Here is a 5257-nt window from a genome sequence, read left to right on the forward strand (position 1 = left end):
ATACCTCTTTCTCATATTTCTGTGTCACCAATTTTCACATCATGTTCCTCACATGTCCCTAAACCATTGGCCACAGCCCATGGATAGGTATATAATCACAGATCTGGCCATTTCTCCTTGCAAGCAGTGTGTACAATGGAGTGCACTCCCCAAAGTTCTGTGCACCGGGAGAACTTTCCTTCTTCACTCTGCTTCAGGAATGTCCCCGCAAAGGGTCTTAGTGTTGCAGCTCTTCACATACAGGTGGTCCATGCATATCGTGCAGAACCATCTGTAAACCAGGCCCAGATCTTCTATTCCCCTGTCATCTGATTACAGGGAACTCCCTATGAGGCTCCCCTGCTCAGGCCTGACTTGTATATATCACTTCCATTTGATGATGGAATGTTACTATGCAGGCCCATATTATGGTGTGGTGGCTCAGATAATACCCAATTCATGATGGGCAACTGGGTAAGCCCATCATCAAGCATTCATTATCTACTATGTCCCTATAATCTACCAAGACCTGTTTCTCATAAAGAGAGTAGTTATCCAAAGGTGATGGCATAGCTTTGCATCAAATTCTTAAAGGACCACAGTGCAATTCACCTATAGGAGCCTGACAAAGTCTCCAAATGCTGTCCCTACCTGCGGCAGAGACTTTGAAGCACCACTCCACGTGCTGGATCATATGGCCCAAGTCGCTGAGAAGTCTGCACAGCTGGCTGGACCTGGGGCAGAACCTTCTCATCTTCTGGGCCTCCTCAAAAGTAGCACCTTTTCAGGCCACTTGGTAAATGGTTTGGAGCAACACGCCAAATGAGGAATATGTTGCCTCCCAAATCCAAAGAGTCCCCTTGGGGACTGATCTGCTTTCTTGGTTGTACGAGAGCCAGATACCACTTACTTTTTATCTTAAAAGTGATGTCTTGACATGATCCAGACCACAGGTACCCTAAAAATTTCCCTGAGGTAGGAATGAATTTTGGTTAGATTTATTTCCCACCCTCTGATATACAAATGTCTTGCCAGTGAGCCTAGGGTAGTTACTATAACTCACTCACTAGATGTAATCAACATAGTATCATCAACGTAATGTGTTGGTATGATATATTGTGGAGGGAAAGGTGATTGAGATCCCTGCAAACTAAATTATGACATAGGGCTGGGTGGTTGATAGGTCTGAGAGGGAGAACAGTGCATGTGCATTGCTGGCCTTGCCAGTGAAAGGAACTGCCTCTGGTGGGCCTCATGGACAGCAATGGAGAAAAAGCCATTTGCCACAGCAGTAGCTACATACCAGGTACCAGGGGATGTGTGAATCTGCTCAAGCAACAAAATAATGTCTGGTTCAGCAGCTGCAATTGGAGTCACAACTTCTTTAAGCTTAGAATGAAGTAATCCACTGTCATTCTCCAAGATCCACATGTCTTCTGCACAGGTCAGCTAGAGATGAATGAGAATGTGGTGTGAAGGACTGCGTCCTTCAAGTCCTTGATGGTGGCAGCAGTATCTGCAGTTCTTCCAGGGATGTGGTATTACTTTTGGTTTATTATTTTCCTAGGCAGAGACAGTACAAATGGCTTCCCCTTGGGCTTTTCTACCATAATAGCCCTCACTGCACAAGTGGGGAACCAATGTGAGGATTCCAGCTGCTAAATATGTCTGTTCCAGTTACGCATTCTGCAACTAGGGAAGAAACTACAGGGTGGGTACGGAGAGGCCCTGGACCTACTGTGAGATGGGCCTGAGATAAAGCTCCCTTGACTACCTGACCTCTGAAAGCACCTGCTCTATCTGGAGGGCTGCAGTGATGTTTTGAGTCTTCTGGAATCAGTGTCAGTTTGGAGCCACTGGTAATCTCCAGAAGATAGGATTATTTCCTTCCCTCAATGTTCATTTACCTTGTTAAAAGGCTACAGGTTCCTCTGGGGAAGGCTGGGAGCAAAGTTTACTGTATAAATCTTCATTAGTCTGCCAGGGTCCTTCCTCAAGGGGACCTAACCTCCCATTCATTCAAGGGGTTTTGAATCTCTAAACTGGCTCAACTCTGGGAATTGATTGAGTGGCTGTGACTCATTTCCTGATTTGAGTCAAGTGACTTTTGTTCACTTGACTTTGAAATTTTCTGCTTATTTAGCTCAAGAGAGAATTTCTGTTTCACTTGTAGGAACATCAGGATTAATTCACCAAGACTGTAGGTTTGCATGAGCCTGACTATTCTGATTGCTACTTTGGCTCTACTGTTCATTATGGTAACCATGCCTCCCTTGGCTTTTGTGGTTGAGTGCCATCACTTGGCCCCTGCCACCCTAGGATCCACATATTCCTATTGCATTAAGTTTCCCAATTGAGTAGCCATGGTTTCCACTCAAGATCTGTCCTCCAGATAAGAGCCATCATTGAGCTCTTCAAGGATTTTGGGCTCCTCTCACAAATTTATTTCTCAAAATATTAAGTGAAAGGTATGTCCTCTGGACCCTCCCAGTGTAGGTGAGCAAGTCTTAAATGACTTCACTCTAATATTTCAGTCTCCCTAAGCCTCTGAATCCCTCTTCTACGTTAAACCAAAAGAGGTTCAGCATTTCCAGTTGGCTCACAGGAGGCCTTCTTTTGGTCCATGTTTCAGAGAACCAACCAACAAATTGTTAGAGCCCTTTTTGAAACCCCAACCTGTAGCATTTAATGCAGAATCTCAGCTTAGTGAGCCCATGTCAATAAATTCAGACCAATCCAACTTTATGATCCCTCTACCGTTATCCTACATACTCAGTGTTCGTTCTCACACATGTTCACTTGATGTCTGCTTCTATAAATTAGAAAACTCATATAGTTCCTTTGGAGTATAGTACACATCTTCATGGGTTACTCATTGTATTTCACCTTTGCTGTTAAGTCACGTTAGTCATGTCGAACTCTTTGCGACCCAGTGGACTGTAACCTGCCAGGCTCCTCTGTCTGTTGGATTTTCCAGTCAAGAATACTGGAGTGGGTTGCCATGCCCTTCTCCAGGGGAACTTCCGTGTGTGTATGTGTGTGTGTGTGTGTGTACCCAAATCACTTTGTAATACAAGCTAATACAGCATTATAAATCAGCTGTACTTCACTGGAAAAAAAAAAAATCTATACACAATAGATACATAAAACTAAAGAGAAAAAACACAACTTTTTTACTCAAGAAAACCAAATGACAAGGAAAAAAGAACAAAGAAAAACTACAAAAAGAACCATTAAGCAACAAATTTGCAACATGTACATACCTATCAATAATCTCTTTGAGTGCCAATGGATTAAATGCTTCAATCAAAAGACGTAGGGTTGGGCTTCCCTGGTAGCCCAGTAGTTAAGAATCTACCTGCCATTGCAGGGACACAGGTTCAATCCCTGGTTCAGGAAGATCCCACCTGCTATGGCGCAACTAATGCTGTGTGCCACAACTGAAGAGCCAGTGTTCTAGAGCCCATGAGCGACAACTACTAAGCCCACACACCAGAACTACTGAAGCCCACATGCCTAAACCCAAGCTCCAGAATGAGAGAAGCCACCACAATGAGAAGTTCACACATCACAAATCGAGTGTAGCTCCTGCTCACTGAAACTAGAGGAAGCCCATGCACAGCAGTGAAGACTCAGCACAGCTCCAAAGAAGTAGATCTTAAAAAAAATACATAGGTGGCTAATTGGATTTAAAAAAACAAACAAGGAGCATCTATACGCTGCCTACAAGAGACACACTTCAGATCTAAAGACACAGACTAAATGTGAGGAGATGGAAAAATATTTCATGCAAATGGAGATGAAAAGAAACCTGGGTAGTATATTCATATCAGACAAAGTTGACTTTAAAGCAAAGTCTATTATAAAATCAAAGAATAGCATTATATAATGATAAATCAGTACAAGAAGAGGATATAACATTTGTTAGCATATGTGCAACTAAATGAGAGCACCCAAATATATAAAGCAAACCTTCAAAGGCATAGACGGAGAAACTGACAATAGTACACTAATAGTAAGAGACTTTAATGGCCGTCTTTAAGTCTAAGAACAGATTATCCAGACAGAAAATTAATAAGGAAACAGTGGCCTTAAATGACACATTAGACCAGTTGCTCTGTGTCTGTACCCATCGCCTGAAGACCTGAAGGTAGACAAGGAGATTCAGGCTCAGGCTGCCTTTTCCACAAACCCTGCCAACCCAGTGATTTTATCCGAAGCCTCTGCTCCTATCTCTCCAGATGGAAATCTCTGTCCTAAACTATATCCAGAGTTCTCTCAGTACATGGGACTGAGTTTAAATGAAGAATAAATATGTGCAAATAGGGCCATGGTTCCTGGAGCACCAAGTCAGGGGCAGTTGGTTGGCATGAACTTCTAGTCACTGGTGGTGACATGGGAATCTGCAGAGCAGAGATTAAGTAAGGAATCTGGGAAGTCATCTTGTGTAAGGATTAGGACAGAAAAATAATAATCGGGCTCAGGCTGAAATCCATAGACAATGGTGCGTTTGTTCAGCTCGTCCAGGCCTAGTCTTGGTCCTCCCTGGTGGGTCTGTGGTTTGGGAACCAGGTGCTGCAGATCAAGGAGAACTGTGTGGGCTGGAGCTCAGATCAGGCACTCAGGGTGCTCACACAGGCTTTTGGGGAGAAGATCACCATGACCATTCGTGACAGGCCCTTTGAACGGACAATTACCTTGAATAAGGATAGTACTGGACGTGTCAACTTTGTCTTTAAAAAATGAAAAAATCACGTCCATTGTGAAATACAGTTCTGCAGCTAGAAATGGTCTTCTTACAGAACACAACACCTGTGGGGTCAATGGACAGCATGTCATTGGACTGAAGGACTCTCGAATCGCAGATGTACTGTCCACAGCTGGAAATATAGTTAAATATAGTTACTATTATAATCATGTCTGCTTTTATCTTTGGACACATTATTAAACAGATGGTGCCAAGCATAATGAAAAGCTTGCTGGATCACACCATTCCTCCAAGCATAATGAAAAGCTTGCTGGGTCACATCATTCCTGGGGTTTAGAATTCAGGGCACAGTGGAAACTTCCCAGAAGTTCGCCTGTAAGTCTTCAGCAACTTGCCTTTATATCATGCACATGAAGCCTTCCAGGGGCCAGTGAGCATTTGCTGTCTGAGGACCTTCATGTCTTCCAGTAGGGCCGGGGATCTTACTGTTCGATCTGGTATCTTGTTCAGACATCAAGATAGTTGTAATCGTATCCTGGTTTTACAGTTCAAAAGACTTACACAGACTAG

The 5257-nt window shown here is 43.4% G+C and overlaps 1 pseudogene; it reads left to right on the plus strand.

Annotated features, from left to right (window-relative positions):
• Positions 1-441: 441 nt before the first annotated feature.
• Positions 442-5024, plus strand: LOC102273765 (syntenin-1-like; annotated as a pseudogene).
• Positions 5025-5257: the final 233 nt, after the last annotated feature.

This window comes from Bos mutus, chromosome 10 (assembly GCF_027580195.1).
Source record: "Bos mutus isolate GX-2022 chromosome 10, NWIPB_WYAK_1.1, whole genome shotgun sequence".
NCBI classification, from domain to species: Eukaryota; Metazoa; Chordata; class Mammalia; order Artiodactyla; family Bovidae; genus Bos; species Bos mutus.